Below are 26,662 nucleotides of genomic sequence, written 5' to 3'. Positions count from 1 at the left end.
GGATCCGAACAACTGTTGTCCTGGGAGTGTCCTGGAAGCGACTGGGAATTCCACGGGAACCTCGGTGCTAGGAAAATAGCTAGTGTCCGTCCGTTTCGTCGGGTGTGAATCACCCTGGTTGGGCTGGGAGAACATGAAGGACCTCGTCAGCGCTGTAGAACCTGCCAAATACACATCAGAACCAGGGGCGTGTGTGTGGAGGAGGAGGCACACTATCCGGAGGCTTTTCTTCGAGGTCTATTTATCCTTTGTGCCCCACGGCTGGTGGGTTCTTTGAATGTAAACTCTTGGAAAGGGCCGAGGGCGCCTCTTTCACGCCCGGGGGAGTATCTTGCTCGTCTGTAAATGCTGAATGACAGCGGCAATTTCGGCCTGGAAGGGCCGGTGCGGATTGGGTCTGGTGACCCTCTCGCAGGCGCGGCTCGGGGCCAGGACCGGGGACACCATGGAGAGGCCGCGGCGCATCGGGCCCGGGCGCAGTCTGCGGGCGCTGGGAGGGGGCCCCACCTGGTCGCGGAGCCTGGGCCGGAGAGGCGGGGCCCGGCTTCCCGGAGGCGGCGGCTCCTCGAGCCCGAGCGCGCGCTCCCTGGCGTCCGGCGCACGCGCGAGGCCGGGAGGGAGCGCGCCCCGGCGGCGGCGGCGGCGGCGGCGGGAGGAGGAGGCGGGCGGCCGAGGGGAGCCTAGCCGCGCGCGCTGAGGTGGTGGTGGCGGCGGCGGCGGCGACCTGAGCCGGGCGGAGTGGAGAGCGAGGGAGGGGACGGAGGGAGAGGGAGGCGGAGGGGAGTGAGAGCCGCATTTCCAGTTCCCAACTACGAGCCGCGAGTTTGTAGATGGGGCTGCTCGGTGGCGCCTGGGGCTGAGAAAGAGCAGCGGCGGCGGGCGGAGAGGAGCGACGGCGGCGCGGAGGAAGCCGAGGTGCGAGTCGGTGAGTTGCCGGGGCCCCCACGTCACTCGGGTAACGGTCTCGCCGCGCGCCGGGCCGGTCCGGGCGGGGGCGCCCTGTTGCTCGTGGCTTCGCGCCACGCGGGGACCCCGCCCCGCCCCCTCAGCACCTGGGCTGGGGCGGGCGACGGGGGCTGCTCCGCGCGGCCGGCGCGGGAGGGGCGCGCTCTGCCGGGCCCCAGGCTCCGGGGCTGCTGGCGGGCGGGCCGAGCGCGGCAACGTGTCTGGCCCATGCCGCCGCGCCCCGCTCTCGCCACGCGCTCCGCGGCGCGGCCCGGGCGGAGGCAGGGCTGGGGGCGCGGGGCCCCCTCCGGCCGCCGGCACCCTCTGCGGCGGGAGTGACGTTAAGACTTGAATGGAGAGCCGTGCTGGGGGCGGTTGTGGCCGTGACAGACACCTTCGGGGTCGGTCCCCAGCGGGGGCGGCTCCGCCGGCCTCTCGCTGCCTCCCAAGCCCCGAGTTCTTGGGGGAGGAGGCTTTGGGCAAGTACTGCTGCCACTTCCGAGGCACGAGACTCCAGTTTGGCCAGAGTGGTTGTGGGCCGAGCACACGCTGCTCCGGAGGCGTTTGCGGCTGAGGCAGTGCTTTCCGATTCTGGGTACGTTGGTCTGGAACCAAAAAGGTGCTATTTTTTCTTTGGTGGGGGTGCTTTTTTGGGCGAGGTGGAGGGCCAGGAGGGAGCCGATGGTCGGTGTGATGACAGGATGTGGATTGGTTGATGGGGTGTATTTTGCAGAAGGACTTTTTAACACTTTCTTGGGAGTTACGTCTCAATTTCCCCAGCTCCTGAGGTTACAGCTGGAGATTCCATCCATTCAACTTCCATCAGCTGTGGCACGTTAAGAGGGGTCGGGGGTAGGAGAGGAAGGTAATCGAAGGCTGATGGGGAAGCTCAGAAAATTCACCGCATTACTTACAAACAGTCGGTTAAGGTCAAGCTAGCCACGTTTTACTCCTCTTCCATGCCTTTGGGGATGGTTGAAATTTTACTTGAGGCTTTCTCAATTGGTCGTCTTGTTATATGGCTCGGAACATTTGAGGTGCATTAAAATGCTCTTCAGTTGGCGTATGATTTAGCAGCCATTTCTTCCCGTGAAATCTTTCGGATGGTCGTTCGGAAACTTCTGTTTGTCGACTGTTTTAGGTGAGGTAACAACGCTGGTACCAATGCGGAGATAGTTGCGGTACGTTGGTGTAAACGACGGACCTCAAGGTAGTATTGTATCAGGCCTGATTATAGTCAAGTCTTCTGAGGCCTGATTACAGTAAACAAAGAACTTTTTGGGGTTGTGTCATTTTAAGGTCATCTGTATCTGAAATCTATCATGTATTTAAATTCATGTTTTAAGTATACGTTGGCACAGTGTGTTACTTTTTAAGGTCTATGCTGCTTTTAGTTTAGACTAGGGTTACATAATATACAAGTGGTAACATTTATAATGGCTCTGTTTTTGTCCTGTAGAGATTGCACACTAAATATGAAAAAACATTCTGGGATGTGTTTGTCCTTTTCTAATTGATGCTACTCAATTCCTTTTCCGCTTGGAATTTCAAAATGAATTTTTTTCTTTCTTTACTGGAAAGAAACTGGAACGCTGGAAAAATTGGGGGCTTATGCAAGTCTGGTAGCTTTGTATAAGACAGAATCATTTTCTGTTGTTCTGTAGGCCAACTGTTGGATTTTTTTCTTGACGAATCATATTTTTCTTAAACATTCGTGGGAGCAGTTTGCATTTTTCTTGAGTCCCATTTCAGGCTGAAATTGTTCCAGAAGACTACACAGCCTGATACTCTAGCTCCTTCCCTCACTCTCTCTTTTAAGCTTGGGATAACCAAGAAAATCATAATTGAGAGGCTCCGTGTATGTTATCTGTGCTCTGTTTTGAAAATCGAAGTTGTTTGAGTGTTTACTACCCCTTTATAGAGTTTACCATTTAAGAAATGATTAGCAGAAGACAACCGAGATTTTAATTAGATACCCTTCACATGTTTTGATGTCCAAACTTTGTTGAAAGTGAGTAATAGCAGCATATTTTTGCTGAGAGGTACAAATAATACACGATTAGGGGCGGTCAAAGGCTACCTAACTATAAAAATACTAAGAAAATAAATATTAAAATGGGCAAGAGAACCCATGCGTACTTTTTGTGTCACTTGCTGTATTATAAATTACCTAGTTAGGTGGCTTTATAAAAAGAGTATCTTGCCAGTTAGACTTAGGTTTTTAGCACTAGTGATAATTTTCTTTACAAGATGATTCATTTGGTAAGTGACCAAATTTGTTTCAGAACTTCACTTCAGGTAGATGTGGTTGACTTGCAATGGATGTCCTGATATTTATTTCAGGAGGGATGAACACCTCCCCATGAGATAAAATACTTGGTTATTTTCGGATATCATTAAATTATTCCTTAAAAAAAAGAATGTACTGAGAAAAAACAACCTATAGGTTCTTTCCTTCCAAAAATAGTGCTCACATTTATGAATAACATAAGAGCAGAAAAGCATATGAAGTCTCTCTACGGATATGGTGCTAGCATTGAATTAAAGGTTTGATTTCTTCTCTGTAGGCACCAGATTTTACATAGATTGTTTTTTGTCAGTCTTGGAGAAGCTGCAATGGTTTTCTCACTCTTCCAGTTATTTGTACGTGACCACTGGGGGGAGACTTCACAATTTAGGTTGTTGGTATCCCTCTCTACACTGCTGCTAGTCATTCTTGGGCACTTTGCCCAACTACTGAAAATGTGTTGAGGAAGATGCACTTAGAATCCAGTCCTGATCAAGGTGTCTAAATGACTTTTATTTCTTTAAATCACACCACACTCAAAAAGTACCTCTCTCTATAAATTGTGTTTTTAACAGTTTACTTTTGGGTCCATATTACATGGGCTAGCTAAACATCTAACACTGTGAAAGAAGAGTTTCATGAATACATTAGAGCTTTCAAAGATCTGACTTTACTGATATTAATCTCAGAAGCAGTGCAGGCTTAATTACTTGCTTTGTGTACATAGGAATTAGTTGTCTGGAAAAATCTGGAGAGAATACCACTCTTCTCTGAGGTGTACCATATCCAAACCTCTTTAAACTGGTTGGTCTCTTATTTTAAAAAGCTTTCAGAGGGAGAGATATTGAAGCATCCTTTGCGCTTAATTTCGCCACATGGGGGAAGTTTCTCCTTTATCACAGTAATAGAGATAAGACGAAACCTCACAACTTTGTTGACCATTAAGCTGAAGCTATTCTCAAGAGGTACAATAAAGTCAGGAAAAACTCTAGCTTCCAGTCTTCTCTTCTGACAGTATTTAACTTTGTTGGTGTCCAATTCAGTAATAAGTCAACAAAGGACATTATTTTTGTAGGAGTTTATAAAGAACTTAAATTCTTCTTAAAATCTTGATTGTAATAGATTTATTCACTGTATAATGAGTAGGCTAGAATTTGAAGTAGTTTCTGTCACCTTTCTTAGTTTCTTCATTTTTACAATGGCTTCACTTTTTTTTTCTTAAAAAAATTCATAACTACAATAAGAGATATTTTCTGCTGAGGAAATGCAGATTCCTGGCCAACCTCAACATTGTATTTACTACTTGGGGAGTAATTTCTAATGGTCTGCAAAGCAAAATGAGGAAGACAATGTAGTGAGTTTTTTATAAAGCTCAAGTTATTTTCAAATCGTTTCCTCTGCCTACTAGTTCCTATAATGGTCTGATTCCTACTTGCTTTACTGACTCGCAGCTTTTTCTCTCAGATCAGTTGCTGCTTTACCACTTCTGTAGCATTCTCTCCTTGCTCACTGTTCTCCGTCTACCCAAGGCTTGTGTGCTCTGTCGTCTCTGACTCGTGACCTCATGGACTGTAGTCCACTAGGCGCCTCTGTCCATGGGATTTTCCAAGCAAGAGTACTAGCAGAGGTTGTCATTTCTTTTCTCCAGAGGATCTTATCTTGACTGAGGGCTCGAACCTGAGTCTGTTTTGCCTCCTGCACTGGCAGGCGGATTCTTTACCACTGCTCTGCTTGGGAAGCCCGTATTCCATCTGCATGGCCCTTCTTTTTTCCGCTCAGAAATGCCATGGATTGTTCCTGACTTAGGTCTGTTCCCTTTGCCTGGAATTGCCTTAAAACATGACACAGTGGCTCCTGTTCATTATTTCAGGTTTCAGTTCAGTTACTTTCTCAGATAAGCATTACTGTGGAACCACCCTGTCAGAATGGCACCATCCTCATTTCTCCTTATCCCATTACTTTTTTTTTTTTTTTGGCAGATTGTTTATCATATCTGACTTTGTTTTTTATATTATTTTGTTATCTGTATACTCTCATTAGCATGCAAGCCCCTTTAGAACCATGATTTTTTATCTCTTTTGTCTTAACAGTATATTTCAAGAACTTAGACTAGTTCCTGGCACACAGCTGTCATTAAATATAAATATGCATTTTTAAAAATCTGAGGTTCTATTCCTCCTGAGGCTTTGGTGTTAAAGTATTCCTTTATGAAATGATATGAGTCAATGGTAGTTGTAGTAAGATAGTTGTAGTAAGTAGGCCACTTTTGGCTGTAAGTTACAGAAATCCATTCTGACTGGTATTGGTATGAACAAAAAGTGAGATTTACTATAAAGATAGATGCAGAAGTGTCTAAAGGAATCCCAGGGCTGGGACTCTGGAACTCCAGCGCCAGCGGAGCACACTTCATCTCTTCTGTTTACTCTTCCTTGTGCATTTGTTTCATGTTTTCTAATGTTGTGGAGGACCACTTTCTAGTCCTCTTAATAGAAGATATGGCTCCTAAAATTTCCCTGTTTCTGGGCCCAGAAGTAAATAGATTTCTCTAGCACCCAAATACATAGGGAAACAGTGAGAAACTTAATTTTTTTTTGGGGGGGGGGTCCAAAATCACTGCAGATGGTGACTGCAGCCATGAAATTAAAAGATGCTTGCTCCTTGGAAGAAAAGCTATACCAACCTAGACAGCATATTAAAAAGCAGAGACATTACTTTGCCAACAGAGGTCCATCTAGTCAAAACTATGTTTTCCAGTAGTCATGTATGGATGTGAGAGTTGTACCATAAAGAAAGCTGAGTGCCTAAGAATTGATGCTTTTGAACTGTGGTGTTGAAGACTCTTGAGAGTCCCTTGGACAACAAGGAGATCCAGTGAGTCCATCCTAAAGGAAATCAGTCCTGAATATTCATTGGAAGGACTGATGCTGAAGCTGAAACTTCAATACTTTGGCCACCTGATGTGAAGAACTGACTCATTTGAAAAGAACCCAATGCTAGGAAAGATTGAAGGAGAGAGGAGAAAGGTATGACAGAGAATGAGATGGTTGGATGTCATCACTGACTCAATGGACATGAGTTTGAGTAGGCTCCAGGAGTTGGTCATGGACAGGGAAGCCTGGCGTGCTGCAGTCCATGGGGTCACAAAGAGTCAGACAAGACTGAGCGACTGAACTGAACTGATGCATAAATTGCTGTAGGTGTTATGGGAGAGGAAAGAACTTATCTGAACACTAGTATTGCTTAATTTTTCTTTTCTTTAATCATGCAATAAGCCCAGGCTAGGCAATGGCACCCCACTCCAGTACTCTTGCCTTGAAAATCCCATGGACGGAGGAGCCTGGTAGGCTGCTATCCATGGGGTCTCGAAGAGTCGGACATGCACAACTGAGCGACTTCACTTTCGCTTTTCACTTTGGCTTTTCACTTTCATGCATTGGAGAAGGAGATGGCAACCCACTCCAGTGTTCTTGCCTGGAGAATCCCGGGGAAGGGGGAGCCTGGTGGGCTGCCGTCTATGGACCCACACGGAGTTGGACACGACTGAAGCAACTTAGCAGCAGCAGCAGGCTAAAGCCAGCAAAATCTCTGCCCCTCTCCCCTACAAGACACACACAGGAGATTGCTTTTAGGATCATAATTAATTGCCCTTCTCAGATCACCTCTTCATCTCCATAGTACTGGTGAAGTTTGCTTCTAAATCAGTGCGGTTTCCATTAACTTTGTATCTTTTCAGAGACTTGTACTTTGTTAGCTTCTTAGTAATTTTCAAGGAAAGATTGAACTGAATAGTGCTTAGCTTAAGAGCTTTTTATATAACTACTTAATAATGTTACATTTTTGGAAATAATTTGTAAAAAAATGATTTAGAATTTCACTTAATATACGTATTTAAGATTTTATTACAATAAATAGCCATAGAACACTTTCATAAGTTGTTTATTTATATAGTATATTAAGGGAACTTTGCTTTTACATGGTTCCTGTGCTCTATAAAATATTTTTAGATCTTTATTGTGTTGGAGAAATGTGGAAAGAGGAGGGTGGGCAACTGAAATGCCTGGAACTTTTCTAGAAAATTTCATGAGAAACTGAGGAAGGTGACTAAGTAGATCAGGGGAAAGGAAAAGGAAAGAGTGAAGAATTTACAGAAAGTCTCATGGAACCTGGAGGGGCTACATCTTCAGTTCAGTTCAGTCACTCAGTCATGTCTGACTCTTTGCAACCCCATGAATCGCAGCACACCAGGCCTCCCTGTCCATCACCAACTCCCGGAGTTTACTCAAACTCATGTCCATCGAGTCAGTGATTCCATCCAGCCATCTCATCCTCTGTCGTCCCCTTCTCCTCCTACCCCCAGTCCCTCCCAGCATCAGAGTCTTTTCCAATGAGTCAACTCTTTGCCTGAGGTGGCCAAAGTACTGGAGTTTCAGCTTCAGCATCAGTCCTTCCAATGAACACCCAGGGTTGATCTCCTTCAGAATGGACTGGTTGGATCTCGTTGCAGTCCAAGGGACTCTCAAGAGTCTTCTCCAACACCACAGTTCAAAAGCATCAATTCTTCAGCACTCAGCTTTCTTTATGGTCCAACTCTCACATCCATACATGACCACAGGAAAAACCATAGCCTATACTCAGTTCAGTTCAGTCGCTCAGTCGTGTCCCACTCTTTGCAATGGAGGAGTTTTAACCAAGGAAATTGCTGTTAATGTAGTTGAATGCATACTTTGAGAATACATTATATACTTCATGACACTTTAATTCTCTAGGTCTTCTGCCATGAGTTGACTCTGATACAGGGTTTCTCTACTTAAGTGGCTTGTAAAAATCCTTTAGAGTTATGTCTAACCAAAGGATTCTAGTTTAGTATGTCTGGTATGGAGCCAGAGCGTGTTTATATTTTCAAAATCCCCAAGAGTCAATATTTATAAAATAATCCACTTTATAAAGTATTCTCTTCAACAACCAAATCAATCAACATAGCTTTTAGGGTCCTTTAGTTTAGGTAACTAACCTCAGAAGGGCTTCCCTGATGCCTCAAATGGAAGAGAATCTGCTTGTAATGTGGAAGACCCAGGTTTGATCCCCAGGTTGGGAAGATCCCCTGGAGAAGGGAATGGCAGCCCACTCCAGTATTCTCGCCTGGAGAATTCCATGGACCGATGCTACAGTCCATGGGGTCGCAAAGAGTCGGACATGACTGAGCGACGTAACGCACATACAACCTCAGAAAGGCTGTCTTACCTTGGTCTCTACTTTGGGCAGATTGGTAGCTCTGTAAACATCTGACTGATTTCCATTGTTCTGCCCACTTTCATTGTTTCCCCTTCTTTGCCTACTTGTTTCTTCTGCTCAAAAATGTTGAAGCTTGCCTCCCCCAAGAAGCTGTCTTGGCTGGTCCCATCCAGTTTATCTTTCCAGTACAGGACAGATTATAGCACAACATTGACACAGCTGGTAAATACACATCCTAAGAGGGGCTGATTCATGTGTTTTCACTGTTAAGTCTTGTGCACATATTCCCATTTTACTATTTGAACATCCTTAGTTTTTCCTTTTGCTACCAAGAGCATGAAGCTTATACATAGCTGTCTATATATCGATAATGGCATCAGTATTTTTGAATGCTTACTATGTTTCAGGAACTTTGCTGAGTGTTGTCCACACATTATCTCTTTTGCTCATCCACAGTTTTTTAAAAATCAAATTAAAACCCTTATATGATTGTGCTAGTTTCCTATGGCTGCTGCAACAAATTGCCACCAACTTGGTGGCTTAAAAACAAAAGTTTATTCTCTCTCAGTTTTGGAGGCCAGGTGTCTGAAGTCAGTATCAGTGTGCCAAAATCAGGGTGCTCCCTCCAAAGGCTCAAGAAGAGACTATGTTCTTTGCTTCTTCCACAGTTTGGTGCCTGCCAGAATGCCTTGCCTTGTAGTTGCATCACTCCAGTCTTCAAAGGCAGAATTTCAAATCTCCCTCAGCTCTCTTCTTCTCATCACCTTTTCCTACGTGTGAGCAAAAAAGAGAGAAACCATTCATCGCCTCTCTCTTATAAGGACACGTATGATGGCATTTGAGCTCCGCTTTGCTCCAGAATAATCTCCCTGTCACAGGATCCTTAATCAGATCTGCAAAGACCCCTTTTCCAAATAATGTAACATTCACCGGTTCCAAGGATTAAGCCATGGATGTGTTTTAGGGGACTATTATTCAACCTACCACTTTGATAATTCAGAGGAGGGCTGGTAAAAGTCTTTTGCTCCATCCTCATTCCTCTCCGTATCAGCGTTCCTTATTCACAGATGGTTTTGCTGCCCTCTCATCGCTCCCTCAGGGACATCTGGCTGTCGTAACTGGGAGGGGGTTGCTGTTGGCATCTGTCAGATAGAGGCCAGGGATGATGCTGCAGACTGCGCGAGGTGGGCCGTCCCTCACAGAGTTATCCAGCCCGAATGTCATAGTGCTGGGGCTGAAAAGCCTTGTCCTATAAGTAACTGTTACAAATAGTTTCCTGTATATCACTCCTGAAAAAAAAATCTTATATTAGCTAGCACATGAGTAAAGCCCTCTGATATGATTTGATTATGTCCGGTGGTAGTTTTTAGTTAAGTGAAGAGTCATAATAAATGACTCACATATACCTTAAGTAACATTTTCACTTTCAAAATATAAATACACATGCACACACTAACATTTTCTTTGAGTATGTATCTTTTGAGTGGAGCTCTGGGTCAATATTCTTATAGAAACTTGCTCTGGCTTTGAAGCAAGAACTTAAAAGTTTGTGCAGGATCCTTATAGAATTTTATGACTCCTCAATTGTTTATCGTTGACTTACACTTAATTATACAGCAATTTGGATTTTTTTGTATTATTGTTTTGTCACTTGCTTTCTTTAGATCTCTCCAAAGCATTCAATTTGGCTTTCATATAAAGAACAATATGACTCTGGTGGTCTTGTATCAAACATAATATATATATAGTGTGTGTATATAAAGAAATCTTTGTACAGAAAAGAATTGCTCTAATATATTGCAGATACTTCGTCCAGTTGTAGCTCACTTAGTTTCTCATGTGACATAGAGCTAATTTCACTTTCAGATTTTTGAAAGTTTTAGAAAATTTTGTTTTAATACTGTATTAACTTTATAAATTATATGATATTGCATAAATACTTTATTGCTTTTCATATTAATGCTTGATTTACTTTTCATTAACTGCAACAAATATTATTTGGTGTTTTGCTTACTAGCAAAATCTTTTCAGTTTCTTATGTAGTTAAATAGCACAATTTCTTGATATTGGGTGTTTTATTATTTTCTTACTCAGCGAGTGAGTTAGGGATGTGGATTGTAATTCCAGTTTTTGTAACTTCCGTCTCTTTTACTTTGTCCAGGACACAGAGCTCTGTGTGGTACAAATAATAAGCATGGTGGCATATCCTGGTATTACTGTTGAACTCGATATATTGATACCTCATCTCTAAAATAGGGGTTGTAATACTTACATTGTAGGGTTGGTGTAAGGTTTTAATTGGATAATAAATACACAGTGTCTAGCACGGAGTCTGGGACAGTCAGTAAATGTCAGTATCCTTTCCTTCTCTTACTGTCTGGTACAGTGTTAAATGTTCAGTGGAGATTTGTTGAATAAACATATTTTCAGTTGCCTTAGCTTGATTCATTTTTTCACATTTTTCTTTCCAGCATAAGAACTATGTCTCAGTAAATATTTTTTAGAAGAATTCCACTTTTAAAGTAGTCCAATAAGTTATGTGCTATTAACTAAAGTTACTAAGTCTTATTTTTATATGACATTTCAGTGTGTTTACAAAGGCAAATTAAATATTAGGTGGAAAGATGACTATGTGACCTTAGAGATTCCTTACAGCATGATCTAAAATTTTTATAAAATTCACATAATCCTGAATTTTCTTTCTGCTTTGTCCCTAAAATCTAAAGAAGTAAGTAGTGTTTGAAAATGTAGCATTTAGTTGGGAAGGAAGAAAATAACCATACTTGTTATGTTCATAATGGTTCCTTACCATATTATAGGAATCCTTTAGTCTTTGGAATGAATGTCACTGTCTTCAAGTGGATTTGTCTTTTTATTTTACCTAGAATATATGTGTATATCTACATATAATGAAATGTTTAAAGAAGTTTCATTTTATGTAAAGTTATTTGCCTTTTTATTCATCTATTAAATATCCTTCTACCTGAGATTTTGGTATACTTGGGTAGTATACTGAGTAACTTAGGTAGCTGAGTTAAAAGAAATTTAATTCATTTAAGTTGCTTATTTTAGAAATTAAATGATAGTCATGCATGATTTTGTATAAGTTGATTCCGGTATTTTCTGTTTTAAACTGCTAATTGTCATTTGTAATCGGGGATAAATGAAAAATATTAAGCCACATTTTTTAAGAAGGATGGAACACTGTGAGGCAAATGGGCAAAACCGTCAATCACAGCATGCCCTCACCATCCTTAGCATTGGGTTCTTGAAAACCCCAAGGCAGAGGTTTTTCCTTCCCTGAAGGAATTTAAGGTGTTACAGGGGATGTCAGGCCAAGGAGTCAGAGATTGTGAGTGAACCTTTAAGAGATCTTATAAGCTTTAATGTCCTCCCAATTAAAGCATTAGCTATATCAAATTTATCAGCATTTTATGCAGTTTCAAAATATCAGGTATTAGTTTCCCCTACTTTCTTCAAAGAAATGTTTCAGAATTTCCAGTCTTGCAGTTGGTGGGGAACAGGAAATGCTTCATAATTCATAAGAAGCAATTTTTAGTGTATCTTATTCAGAGCTTTTCTTATTTTCACTTAAAGGTTACTGTTGTTTTAGAGATAGCAGAAATTGAATATTTGAGATTAAAAAATAAGCTTTTAGTAACCTTTATTTGACTTGCTCTCTATACCCAAATGGGTATTTACAGTTCCTTTCCAGTTCTGGTAACTTCATGCCAGTTCATGTCGGAATGTGACAGAGTGGGACACTGATGTGGCTGATGGTCCTTCCTTTCTCATCTTTGTTCTCTCCTTCCCAGCACACTGTGATTCTAGATCAAAGGCTGGAGATGTGTTTTGTCTCTGTTTCTATCTCTTTTAGCAGGGCCCTGCAAATATCTTCTACTCCTACACTGCCATCTCTTTATTTCTCGTCTGTTTCATCTTGCAAACCTGCAGTTCCTTCTTTCCCAAAAATAGCTCCAGAAACAGCAACTTAGAATTGGTTACACTCTAGAAATGTTTACCAGAAGGAAATCCATGAATATGTGTATATACTGGAATTTCACATAGTAAAAAAGTTTTTCGAGGGAAGAAACGGTCTTTGTATCCCCTCAGCCAAGCATTGGCCCATGAGCTTAGGCAATTCTTAGTATTTATTATTGAACAAATTAGGAAACTTCAGAAGTTGGCACAGAAGTAGTGGTTTATCATGTGTGGCAGACTGTAAGTTCTGAGATAGATTAAGAAAAGAAATTCTTATCTGTAGAGGGGGACTTGCTACTCATTTGATTGGATTAATTTTGAGAAAAGTCCTAGGATGTGTTTAGTTCTAAAACTTTGATTATAAAAAAGAAAGAAGTGGGTCATAGTTGGTGAGATATTGAATAGCTAAGAAAAAAACAATATTTTTAGGTGAGGTAAAAGAAATAAAGGGAAACAACAGAATTGGAAAGAGTAGAGATCTCTTCAAGAAAATTAGAGATACCAAGAGAACATCTCATGCAAAGATGGGCTCGATAAAGGACAGAAATGGTATGGACCTAACAGAAGCAGAAGATATTAAGAAGAGGTGGCAAGAATACACAGAAGAACTGTACAAAAAAGATCTTCACGACCAAGATAATCATGATGATGTGATCACTTACCTAGAGCCAGACATCCTGGAATGTGAAATCAAGTGGGCCTTAGAAAGCATCACTACGAACAAAGCTAGTGGAGGTGATGGAATTCCAGCTGAGCTGTTTCAAATCCTGGAAGATGATGCTGTGAAAGTGCCGCACTCAATAGGCCAGCAAATTTGGAAAACTCAACAGTGGCCACAGGACTGGAGAAGGTCAGTTTTCATTCCAATCTCAAAGAAAGGCAATGCCAAAGAATGCCCAAACTACCGCACAATTGCACTCACACTAGTAAAGTAATGCTCAAAATTCTCCAGGCCAGGCTTCAGCAATATGTGAACTATGAACTTCCAGATGTTCAAGCTGGGTTTAGGAAAGGTAGAGGAACAGGAGATCAAATTGCCAGTATCCGCTAGATCATGGAAAAAGCAAGAGAGTTCCAGAAAAAACATCTATTTCTGCTTTTTAGACTACGCCAAAGCCTTTTGGCTATGTGGATCACAAGAAACTGTGGAAAATTCTGAAAGAGATGGGAATACCAGACCACCTGACCCGCCTCTTGAGAAATCTGTCTGCGGGTCAGGAAGCAACAGTTAGAACTGGACATGGAACAACAGACTAGTTCCAAATAGGAAAGGGAGTACGTCAAGGCTGTATGTTGTCACCCTGCTTATTTAACATCTCTGCAGAGTATATCATGAGAAACGCTGGGCTGGAAGAAGCACAAGCTGGAATCAAGATTGCCGGGAGAAATATCAATAACCTCAGATATGCAGATGACACCACCCTTATGGCAGAAAATGAAGAGGAACTAAAAAGCCTCTTGATGAAAGTGAAAGAGGAGAGTGAAAAAGTTGGCTTAAAGCTCATCTGGTCCCATCACTTCATGGGAAATAGATGGGGAAACAGTGGAAACAGTGTCAGACTTTATTTTTTTAGGCTCCAAAATCACTGCAGGTACTGATTGCAAGCCATGAAATTAAAAGACGCTTACCTCTTTGAAGAAAAGTTATGACCAACCTAGATAGCGTATTGAAAAGCAGAGACATTCCTTTGCCAACAAACGTCCATCTAGTCAAGGCTATGGTTTTTCCACTGGTCATGTATGGATGTGAAAGTTGGACTGTGAAGAAAGCTAAAACTGTGGTGTTGGAAGACTGAGCGACTCATTGGAAAAGACTCTGATGCTGGGAGGGACTGGGGGCAGGAGGAGAAGGGGACGACAGAGGATGAGATGACTGGATGGCATCACTGACACGATGGACATGAGTTTTGGTGAACTCTGGGGTTTGGTGATAAACAGGGAGGCCTGGCGTGCTGCAGTTCATGGGGTCGCAGGGAGTTGGACACGACTGAGCAACTGAACATGAATAAAGGCACTTAGGTGGGAATGAGACATGTGGTTGTAAGTATAGGAAGTAAAAAGACCAATGTGGTTAGGACAGAGAGTTTGTATTAGAGAATAGAGGAATTCAGTTGAATCGACGAAAAGCTCATTTTTTAAAAGAAATGTAAGCATTTCCAGATGGCAGAAAGCCCTATTTTTCTAATGCAGTATTGTCATTAAAATGATAATTTAACATGAGCTGTGTGATAGTCTTACAACTGAGTGAATTACCTTGAAGAAAAGAACAGTAGGAGAAGGCTTGCAGTGGTAATTTCAAAAGTGAAGCAGTGAGAGCTTGGAAGACAGAGGTGACAGAGAAAATGGGGAGTAAAAGATGAATGTATTAATAGTGAAATTGTGAATTCACTGTGGCCAGTTAAATGGAATACAGAGGTATTTTGAAGTTTTCAAGGGATTCCTAGGCAAAGGACAGTCCCTGGATTTTTCAGAGTTTGGGGATCTTTTCCCAAGATAAGCCCTGTTCTTGTTTTAAAAGGTTCATTTAGTTTCTTATTTTTAAATAAGCTGTTATATTCTTTAGATTTCAGTAGGCTGTTCTCAATTATATTTGACCCTTTTCATTATTAAAGGATAAAAAAGTTCTTTTGAGACCACTTACCTGGATATTAATAAGTCAAATTTTATTTGGGCTTTCATGGTATACTGTTAACTTTCAAAGGGAGAGTATTTACTGTAATGATAACTGAGATGCTGGTGGGTGCTGTCATGGAAAAAGAGGCACAGAGGAACTAAAAATTAAGAAAAGGGGAAACAAAGTCAAGACACTGGTAGTACTGAGGAAGATGATAAAAATATTAAACCAGGAATATTAAAATTTAAAAGTGCTCAAGTGCCTGAAAACTACTTCAGTGTTAGAAGTTGTGGGGAAGTATGAGAAGTCAAAAAAGATTTGACTTTCATTATCAGAGAGCGTATATAAAGTATAGTCATGGGTCTTCCCCTCTGACTTTTTTTTTTTAATTCACCAAAAAAAGAAGAAAGAAACTGTATAGCAAATACCTCTTACAACCATGCTATGATCATACTTCCTCTGAAAGTGAAAATTGTTCAGCTGTGTCCGACTCTGTGACCTCATGGACAATACAGTCCGTGGAATTCTCCAGGTCAGAGTACTGGAATGGGTGAGCCTTTCCCTTCTCCAGAGGATCTTCCCGACCCAGAAATCAAACTGTGGTCTCTTGCATTGCAGATGGATTCTTTACCAACTGAGCTATGAAAGCCAAATTAATATGAGACATTTACTGTGTGATCAAGAAAAGTGAGGTGATTTTGATGGTAGAAGTATCAAACTTTATTAGCTTGTTCACATTGTTTAGAATATACCATTGATGCTTTAAGGGGACAGCTTTTGCCTCCCACTGGGTACTTGGTAATATCTGAAGATTTTTGGTTGTCACAGTTTGGATAGGGGGTGCTTATTAGCATCTAGTGGGTAGAGCAAGGATGCTACTGAACAGTTCATAGGACAGTCCCCCATAACAGAGTCTAAAATGCCAGTAGTGCCAAGATTGAGTAGCCCTGGAGTATGGGAGTAAGCAGTTTTTCCCTGGGTAATTTTAAAGACCTGTGTCAATTTATTATTTCTTTTTTTTGCAAATCTGACCAGGTATTGCCTTCTGTTAATGCACTTTCTTCCCACAGTTTACAATACACTTGATTGTCACTGTTTTCTTTACTGTGTTCGTATCCTCAGGCTAGGTCTTGGGCTTCCCAGGTGGCGCTAGGGACCTTGGTGGCTCAGATGGTAAAGAATCTGCCTGCAGTGTGGGAGACCTGGGTTTGATCCCTGGGTTGGGAAGATCCCCTGGAGAAAGGAATGGCAATCCACTCCAGTATTCTTGCCTAGAGAATTCCATGGACAAGGAACCTGGTGGCTACAGTCCATGGGGTTGCAAAGAGTCGGACACGACTGAGCGGTTTCAGTTTCTTTCCCAGGTGGCGCACTGGTAAAGAATCTGTCTGCCAATACAAGGAGATGCAAGAGATACAGGTTTGATCCCTGGGTTGGGAACATCCCCTGGAGAAAGAAATGGCAATCCCCTCTAGTATTCTTGCCTGGAAAATTCCATAGACAGAGGAGCCTGACAGGCTACAGTCCAAGGAGTCGCAAAGAGTTGGACACTACTGAGCACGTGCATCTTGGGTACTTTGATTAGATGCACTTTGATTTCCAAATTCTGAGGGCCTTTTGATGTAATTTCTTAAGTACTTTCTTTTGTAAGAAGACTTTTTCATGTGCTTCAGGTCCTAGGTCTGGGTTGCGCTAGTTCTTGAGTCCAGGTTTTATTCTAGTGATGTTTAAATGTTCTTATTTTTTTATGCAAGGGTTTTTTTCTTTTTAACATTATTTAAAACTGTTGTAATCTTTCTTTTGTGTGTGTGTGTGTGCACATCACGCACACGTGCTCAGTTGTTCAGTCTTGTCTGACTCTCTGTGACTTTATAGACTGTAGCCTGCCAGGCCCCTCTGTCCATGGGATTCTCCAGACAAGAATACTGGAGTGGGTTGCCATGCCCTCCTCCAGGGCGTCTTCTCTACCCAGAGATCAGACCCACATCTCCTGCATTGCAGGCAAATTCTTTACCACTGAGCCACTTGGATATACAAGTTTATTTAAATGAAATACTTAACTCCTGGAAAAGCTGTGTAAGAGTTATTTCTTTCAGAATGATTTTATCCCTGCTTATAGATAAAGATTACCATAACTACAACATTACATTTAACAGCTGCATACAAAAAGCTACTTTAAAAGGTATTATAATTATAATGGCTTTATAATGATAAGTGAAAACATTAAGAACCAATTTTTTTCCCTTAGCCTACCTCGATTTGATGTTGATTTAAACATATTGATCATTTAGTAAAGTACAAGTGCCATGTGCCTGTGTATACACTGACCCTTGAATGACATGGTAGATGGTGGGGTGGAGGGGCTGGGAATCTGTGGCTAATTTATTGTTGGCCCTCTGTATCTAGAGTTCTTTGGTACCTGTGAATTCAACCAACCATGGATTGGGTAGTACTGTAGTATTTTCTGTTAAACAATACCCATGTTTAAGTGGTCCTTCACAGTTCAAAGCCCCATTGTTCAAGGGTCAGCTGTACTAGCTACTCTGTGTATGAAAAGAATAGGGAGGAAAAGCAAAAGTACAGAGCAGTTATGTAGTAGTCAGGATGTGGTGGATCCATATTGTGTTTATGTAGTCTATGCGTGTGTGTGTGTTGAAAATTTATCTCTGAGAAGTGAAGTTCTGGAGTAAGTGTAGGTTTTATTTTTTTGTAGTAAATATTTTCTGTCTACTTCTAGTATGTATCACTTATGTCTTAATCTTCCATTTTCATTTGTGCAGATGTTTGGTTAATTGGCCTTCCATCAGTCTAAAACTGATCTGCCTCATTGACCTGTTAAAGAGACACTCACTTGTCTATTATTAAGTGACATATTCTGGAACTGCTCAACAGAAACATCTACCCCCCTGCTTCAAACGTGCAAACTCATTGCTTGGAGTCTTGACTCCTTCCTTGGGCGTCTGTCAGCCGTGGAGAGAATTGCAGTTGCAGCTGTTGTCTCACAAGAGGTTTTAGGTCCTCGCTGCATAAGCACACAGCCAGCATCAATGGAGAAGGCAGTGGCACCCCACTGCAGTACTCTTGCCTGGAAAATCCCGTGGACAGAGGAGCCTGGTAGGCTGCAGTCCATGGGGTCGCGAAATGTCAGACACGACTGAGCGACTTCACTGTAACTTTTTGCTTTCCTGCATTGGAGAAGGAAATGGCAACCCACTCCAGTGTTCTTGCCTGGAGAATCCCAGGGATGGCAGAGCCTGGTGGGCTGCCGTCTATGGGGTCGCACAGAGTCGGACACAACTGAAGCAACTTAGCAGCAGCATCAATAACTCTATTTTAATTCAGGAGATGTTTCAGCTAAGAAATATTTAAATGCTTGCAGAGACTACTCTTCTGAGTCTAAGAATTCCAGGGTAGTCTGACGCACTGCTTTTATCCTTGGTGTGCGGAACTACCCACTTTATCTGAAGGGAAGGATTGATGTTGACTGATAAACAGGACAGCTCTCCCTCTCTTTACTTATTTATATAAATTTATTTTTAATTTTTGAAAATTCTAATCTTAATGATAAGCAATTAAAACAACACAGAAGGATGAATGTACAATGAAAGTTTAAAATTTTTCTGTTCCCAGTCTTACTTCATGGAGTTATTCGTTGATAACAGTTTCAAATTGAGTCATATCAGTAAAGCGTCTCTCAACAGTTGGTGTTTGGCATTTTGGGCAGCACTGTACTTTGTCATGTGGGATTGTGCTGAACGCCGCTTAGTGTTCAGTGCCCCTGTTCTCTGCCATAGCCATTGGAGTATGAAGGATGCCTTCACACGTTTCCAAATGCTCTTGGGGAGGGGAATGGTGTTGGTCCTGGGTGAGAGTATTGTAAAGTTTAAAATTACACTGTGTATCTGAGAAAATATGTCTTATTTTTTTCAACTTTATTGACTCTACTATGAAAGAAGAATATTTGAACACACATGTACTTCTCATGGGAGGCCCAGAAAAAAAGTCACTTGGGAAGAACTGTGCTTACTTCTAATGGCTTAGATTACTATGGCTTTTCAGTCTTACCTGCTTTCCTCCATGACAGCATTACTCTTGTGTTCTCAGTTACCTGTCTTTTTTTCTTTTCTCCTCTTGAGTGTGTGTGTGTGTGTGTGTGTGTGTGTGTGTGTGTGTGATTTTTCAAATGGCCAGCTCATGCTTGGTTGAGTTTTATGCAGGGGATTCTGTGCAGTCTGGTTAGGGGGCACATTCCTCAAGGGAAGATTTGCTAAGGATTTTCTTGGGCACCTCTGTAATTTTTCTGCTTGGAGTTTTCTGAATTAAGTAGGTATATGGGAACTCTGAATCCTGGAGAGTAGGCTGTGGTTACAAACTCTTGAGTTGTATTGCCCCCTAATATGGTGTTCAAGCTGAAAAAGGCTCACATCCTCATTGTCTTCCTCAGCCAACAGGTATATCTTTAGCCAAGTGGGGTTAGTCTTGTATGGTTCCTGCTCTATATGGAGGAGTCTAAGTTGGCAGTTCTTTTTGAACAAACCAAGGCCTAAACTGCTGCTCCTGAACTAGGAGCTGAATCTGCGAACCCTTTGTGCAGCCACGACTCAAGCACGTGCTTACCAGTTTTTCATCCTCTTCATATTGGCCCTTGGGGAGTTTCTTGAGCACTAGCTGTTGTACTTGAGAGGGTGTTTTGGATATTTTGGTTAGTGTTCCTAGGCATTTTGTGAGAGAATGATTTCCAGATTTTAAAATCCATCTTTTTGTTGGACATGCAAGCATCTTCACCTACTTTCTGACTTCTAGTATTTCCTAAAATTTCTGGTATTTAATCTCTCATATCTCTTTCATCTACCTCCAATAATATTTCTATTCTTTTTAAAAAGCATGTATTCTGTCATTTCAGTGAGTCCTCAGGAGGGAGACAGTGTAGACGTGTGTGCTCGGCCTTCCTTTGTTTCTGGAAGCTTGTCACATATTTTTTAGGTCCAAGTCCATCAGTGCTAACTGACCTGATGAAAACTAAATCTCTATAAATGCCTATTCATTTAACTGCATTTTTGTTTTTAAAATTCGAATGTAAAAAGCATGATGTTTAGCTATAAAAGAGGTGAAAGGACAGGGATGAAGGATGAAGTTCAGGTCATTAACTGTGCAATTGAACAGGGCCTTCCTGGAGTGGGAAGCAGCATGGGGATCTTACCATGAAGTTTAAATATATAAGGGAAAAATTACAACAATGAAAAACCACAATTTTTAAAATTATGTGCAATAAATGTTAACTGCAGTACATTTGGCATAATAATGAGTTAGAGTTCAAAGATAAATAAGATGCTATTTCTGCCCTCAGAGAACCCACTAATTTGTGGTAAAGACAGACATGTAAATGAAAATACAGTCACTTCTCATTATTCATTCTTTGTGGTAGTTTTGTTCTGTAAGTCTCTTTGAACACTGAATTGGGGAACACTGAGCCATTGTGTCTAGGCTAGAAGGGGGTTAGGTTCCTGCAAGCCCCTGGTCACATCTTCATTAACTGGTCAGTACATAACCTTGCTGTCTGTACGTTGCTGTTTAAAGACATATTGATACATATCTATCTATCTATATATATCTATTAATATATGTGTGTATATATACTTGATTCATTAACAGTGAATAGCCAACAGCACTATAATTTCATGCCTAAAGGAAGCTCTACAGAGACTTGTATTTTCTCTGCAAGGCACATCACCCTACTGCTCTGTGGTTAGAAACACTGGACAGCACTTATGCACTATGCTTGGGGGACATTTCAGACAGTGAAATAAGCACAAAAATGTGAAAAACATGACACTAGATAAGCCATAAAAAGGATACCTGTTTTTGGTGTGAGAGCTGAAACAAGAAAGCCGAGTGTTGCCTCATTAAACCTAAGCTGGGGATGCACACACTTAGGCATGTCGTTTTTGCTGCTTAGTGTCTTCATATGACAACAAAAGCACTGTGCATTTTGACTTTGGCGTTAAAGGTAAATTTTATCAAGTGGGCAAATTCCCAAATACAGACTCCATGAATAATGAGGACCAAATGTACTATGGTGTAAGTGCTGTATGTTCTGCCCTAGAAACTGCTAGGATGGGTCAGGAAAGGCTTCACCATTAAGGTAAAGTTACAGCAGTATGAAGCCACAGGCTTATGGATAGCAGATGGCCTGGTGTGGCTGGAATTAAAAGGACCTCTTTAAGGAGGAGCAAGAGAGGATGTTTGAACAGGTAAAGGAGTGGGGGGATATGAGGTCCTTATGCCATGTTAAGTAATTTGAATTTTATAGGTGATGAGGAGCCAGAGAATGATTTTAACCAGGGAGAAACATGGTCATATTGTATTTTGGAAAGTTCACTCTGATGGTGGTATCAGGAGTAGGTGAAGTCAGAAAAATAAATAGATTTTAGAAGTTAAGATGAGAGTATGAACTAAGGAAGTGACAGTGGAGATAAGGAAAAAGGGATGTATTTGTAACATATGTAAGATAATAGATTGAAAAGCCTTGGTGGTAGATTCAGTTCAGTTCAGTCTCTCAGTCGTGTCCCACTCTCTGTGACCCCATGCACCACAGCACAGCAGGCTTCCCTGTCCATCACCAACTCTTGGAATTTGCTCAAACTCGTGTTCATTGAGTCGGTGATACCATCTTACCATCTCGTCTTCTGTTGCCCCTTCTCCTCCTGCCTTCAGTCTTTCCCAGCTTCAGGGTCTTTTCTATAGAGTCAATTCTTTGCAATCAGATGGCCAAAGTATTGCTTCATCTTCACCATCAGTCTTCCCAATGAATATTCAGGACTGATTCCCTTTAGGATTGACTGGTTTGATCTCCTTGCAGTCCAAGGAACTCTCAGGAGTCTTCTCCAACACCATAGTTCAAAAGCATCAGTTCTTCAGAGATGCTGGGAATAAAGGAAGTTGAACATGTATACCTCGGTGCCATTAACTGAAATAGGGAATACTGGAGGGTGACCAGATTTAGGAAGTAATTTGAGTTTTGGGCATGTTGAGTATGATCATTGTGTTTGTGGGATATCTTTACAGAGATTAGGCAAGAAATATAATCTTGAAGACAGAGCTTTGAGAGACATTAGATGTGGGAACCCTTTGGATGGTTTTGGCAGAAGAGTAACAATCTGTGTATGTTTTAAATGATTGCTCTAGCTAATCTAGAGAATATTGTTGAGAACTGGAGTGAAAGCTGGGGATCAACTGAATGACTACTGAAATAAATGAGCAACAGATGGTGGTGGCTTGGACTAAAGTGACAGGAGTGGAGGGGTACAAAGTTGGGTTTTGAGTCATTACCTCTGTCATGGCTGAATTTAAAAACCACTTTATCATTGGATCTGCCTTGATTCCGTATATATGTGTATGTGTACTCCAAGCTGCTTCAGTTGTGTCCACCTCTGTGTGACCGTATGGACTGTGGCCTGCCAAGAACCCTCTATCTGTGGGATTCTCCTGGCAAGAATACCAGAGTAGGTTGCTATGCCTGCCTCCAGGGTATCTGTCCGACCCAGGGATTGAACCCACGTCTCTTATGTCTCCTGCATTGGCAGGTGGAGTCTTTACCTCTAGTGCCACATGTAACTGCATATATAATACGTGTTATCTTGAAAAAACTATCAATGAAATTTATTCTGGAAATCTAGTTTGGGGTATACTAAAAAAGATTCAAATTTGCATATTTAATATAATCAGGCACTGATCCTGTTGTTGTATTTCATGTTTATTAGTGCTTATTGTATAAAAAACACTTCTGGACAGTTCCACTGGTTCAGTTATAATTCTGCATATTTTCTTATAATACAGCAATGGAGCTTTAAGGTGCTTTACTAATTAGTGACTAGGTCAGAAAAAATGTATTAGAAGCTGGACTACTGCGTTGTGAAAGTAAATTAGGAATGGCACTCACTATTTGAGCTATTAAAAAAAAAAAAACTGTGGATCTAGTTTTTCTCTGGATGAGCTCAGTACTTTAACGAGGATACTTCCTGGACACAGCATGGAGCTGGGCCCAGGGTAAGAAAAGAAGAGATTAGTTGACCAGTTAAGAGACTTTTAATATAGTCTAGACAAGAGAAGAGATACAAACTGTAAATCAAAGATGAGAGATCAGAAACTGTGATAGGGTGAATATTTGAGACTTTGTGTAGTAGAATGAGAAGGACTTGGAGGAGAATTTGATGTCAGGGTTAGGGAGAATAAAAAAAAAAATCAAGATTCTGAGATTTTAAGCTTTGGAAAATGGTTGGATGGTGATATCATAATAACAAGAGCTAGAATCTGTAGGATGAGTGAATAGTTTTGAAAATGGTAAATTAAAGACACCATCTTTGGAGTTCCCAGGGAAGTACATTAGAAGACAGTTGGAGAACAGTGAGTCCTGTAACTAAGATTTGAAAATTCTGTTCACATAGAAATTGGTAGGAGTCCTAAAAGTGAGTAAGATCACTCATAAAGGAATGAAAATCTAAGAAAGACCAACAGGAGTGAATGTGGACAGAATATGTGATTGATTTTTCAGTTCAGTTCAGTCGCTCAGTTGTGTCCGACTCTTTGCGACCCCATGAATCGCAGCATGCCAGGCTTCCCTGTCCATCACCAACTCCCCGAGTTCACTCAAACTCACGTCCATCGAGTCAGTGATGTCATCCAGCCATTTCATCCTCTGTCGTCCCCTTCTCTTCCTGCCCCCAATCCCTCCCAGCATCAGGGTCTTTTCCAGTGAGTCAACTCTTCGCATGAGGTGACTAAAGTATTGGAGTTTCAGCTTCAGCATCAGTCCCTCCAGTGAATACCCAGGATGGATCTCCTTTAGGATGGACTGGTTGGATCTCCTTGCAGTCCAAGGGACTCTTAAGAATCTTCTCCAACACCACAGTTCAAAAGCATCAATTCTTCAACACTCAGCTTTCTTCACAGTCCAACTCTCACATCCATACATGACCACTGGGAAAACCGTAACCTGACTAGACGGACCTTTGTTGGCAAAGTAATATCTCTGCTTTTCAATATGCTATCTAGGTTAGTCATAACTTTTTTTCCAAGGAGTAAGCGTCTTTCAATTTCAAGGCTGCAGTCACTATCTGCTGTGATTTTGGAGCCCCCCCAAAATAAAGACTGACACTGTTTCCACTGTTCCCCCATCTGTTTGCCATGAAGTGATGGGACCAGATGCCATGATCTTTGTTTTCTGAATGTTGAGCTTTAAGCCAACTTTTCACTCTCCACTTTCCCCTTCGTTAAGAAGCTTTTTAGTTCCTCTTCATTTTCTGCCATAAGGGTGGTGTCATCTGCATATCTGAGGTTATTGATATTTCTCCTGGCAATCTTAATTCCAGCTTCTGCTTCTTCCAGCCCAGGGTTTCTCATGATGTACTCTGCATATAAGTTAACAAAGTAGGGTGACAGTATACAGCCTTAGCGTACTCCTTTTCCTATTTGGAACCAGTCTGTTGTTCCATGTCCAGTTCTAACTGTTGCTTCCTGATCTGCATACAGATTTCTCAAGAGGCAGGTCAGGTGGTCTGGTATTCCTATCTCTTTCAGAATTTTCCACAGTTTCTTGTGATCCACACAGTTAAAGGCTTTGGCATAGTCAATAAAGCAGAAATAGATGTTGTTCTGGAACTCCTCTTGCTTTTTTGATGATCCAGCAAATGTTGGCAATTTGATCTCTGGTTCCTCTGCCTTTTCTAAACCCAGCTTGAACATCTGGAAGTTCACAGTTCACATGTTGCTGAAGCCTGGCTTGGAGAATTTTGAGCATTACTTTACTAGCATGTGAGATGAGTGCAATTGTGCAGTAGTTTGAGCATTCTTTTGCATTGCCTTTCTTTGGGATTGGAATGAAAACTGACCTTTTCCAGTCCTGTGGCCACTCCTGAGTTTTCCAAATTTGCTGGCATGTTGAGTGCAGCATCATCTTTCAGGATTTGAAATAGCTCAACTGGAATTCCATCACCTCCACTAGCTTTGTTCATAGTGATGCTTTCTAAGGCCCACTTGACTTCACATTCCAGGATGTCTGGCTCTAGATGAGTGATCCCACCATCATGATTATCTGGGTCATGAAGATCTTTTTGTACAGTTCTTCTGTGTATTCTTGCCACCTCGTCTTAATATCTTCTGCTTCTGTTAGGTCCATACTATTTATGTCCTTTATCGAGCCCATCTTTGCATGAGATGTTCCCTTGGTATCTCTAATTTTCTTGAAGAGGTCTCTAGTCTTTCCCATTCTGTTCTTTTCATCTATTTCTTTGCATTGATCGCTGAAGAAGGCTTTCTTATCTCTTCTTGCTCTTCTTTGGAACTCTGCATTCAGATGCTTATATCTTTCTTTTTCTCCTTTGCTTTGCGCTTCTCTTCCTTTCACAGCTATTTGTATAAGGCCTCCCCAGACAGCCATTTTGCTTTTTTGCATTTCTTTTCCATGGGGATGGTCTTGATCCCTGTCTACTGTACAATGTCATGAACCTCCTTCCATAGTTCATCAGGCACTTTGTTTATCAGACCTAGTCCCTTAAATCTATTTGTCACTTTCACTGTATAATCATAAGGGATTTGCTTTAGGTCATACCTAAATGGTCTTGTGGTTTTCCCACTTTCTTCAATTTAAGTCTTAATTGGCAACAAGGAGTTCATGATCTGAGCCTCAGTCAGCTCCTGGTCTTGTTTTTGCTGACTGTATACAGCTTATCCATCTGTGGCTGCAAAGAACATAATCAGTCTGATTTCGGTGTTGACCATCTGGTGATATCCATGTGTAGAGTCTTCTCTTGTGTTGTTGGAAGAGGATGTTTGCCTTGACCAGTGCGTTCTCTTGGTAAAACTCTTATTAGCCTTTGCCCTGCTTTATTCTGTACTCCAAGGCCAAATTTGCCTGTTACTCCAGGTGTTTCTTGACTTCCTAGTTTTGCATTCCAATCCCCCATAATGAAAAGAACATCTCTTTTGGGTGTTAGTTCTAAAAGGTCTTGTTAGTTCTAATAGGTCTTGTAAGTCTTCATAGAACCGTTCAACTTCAGCCTCTTCAGCATTACTGGTTGGGGCATAGGCTTGGAATACTGTGATGTTGATGGTTTGCCTTGGAAACGAACAGAAATCATTCTGTCGTTTTTGAGATTGCATGCAAGTACTGCATTTTGGACTCTTTTTTTTTGACCATGATGGCTACTCCATTTCTTCTAAGGGATTCCTGCCCACAGTAGTAGATATAATGGTCATCTGAGTTAAATTCACCCATTCCAGTCCATTTTAGTTCACTGTTTCCTAGAATGTCGATGTTCACTCTTGCCATCTCCATTTTGACCACTTCCAGTTTGCCTGGATTCATGGACCTGACATTCCAGGCTCCTATACAATATTGCTCTTTACAGCATCAGACCTTGCTTCTATCACCAGTCATATCCACAACTGGGTATTGGTTTTGCTTTGGCTCCATCCCTCCATTCTTCTGGAGTTATTTCTCCACTGATCTCCAGTAGCATATTGGGCATCTACCAACCCAGGGAATTCCCCTTTCAGTATCCTATCATTTTGCCTTTTCATACTGTTCATGGGGTTCTCAAGGCAAG

General features: G+C 41.6%; 1 protein-coding gene across 6 annotated transcripts in view; it reads left to right on the top strand.

The window, feature by feature from the left end:
- The first annotated feature begins 663 nt into the window (after positions 1 to 663).
- Positions 664 to 26,662, top strand: part of PALS2 (protein associated with LIN7 2, MAGUK p55 family member) — a 121,465-nt gene continuing 95,466 nt past the window's right edge. For 3 of the 6 annotated variants that reach the window (XM_027968672.2, XM_027968671.2, XM_042248663.1), the window contains exon 1: positions 664 to 925. The gene's annotated coding sequence lies outside the window, so the exon portion shown is untranslated. Of the gene's footprint in view, positions 926 to 1,460; positions 1,541 to 26,662 lie in introns of those variants that run through there. The other 3 variants (XM_042248665.1, XM_042248662.1, XM_042248664.1) reach the window with 2 other exon arrangements.

Source organism: Ovis aries, chromosome 4 (assembly GCF_016772045.2).
Source record: "Ovis aries strain OAR_USU_Benz2616 breed Rambouillet chromosome 4, ARS-UI_Ramb_v3.0, whole genome shotgun sequence".
Classification (NCBI taxonomy): Eukaryota; Metazoa; Chordata; class Mammalia; order Artiodactyla; family Bovidae; genus Ovis; species Ovis aries.
The sequence above is the reverse complement of the archived record's forward strand: the minus strand, read 5'-3'. Positions and strand labels throughout refer to the sequence as shown.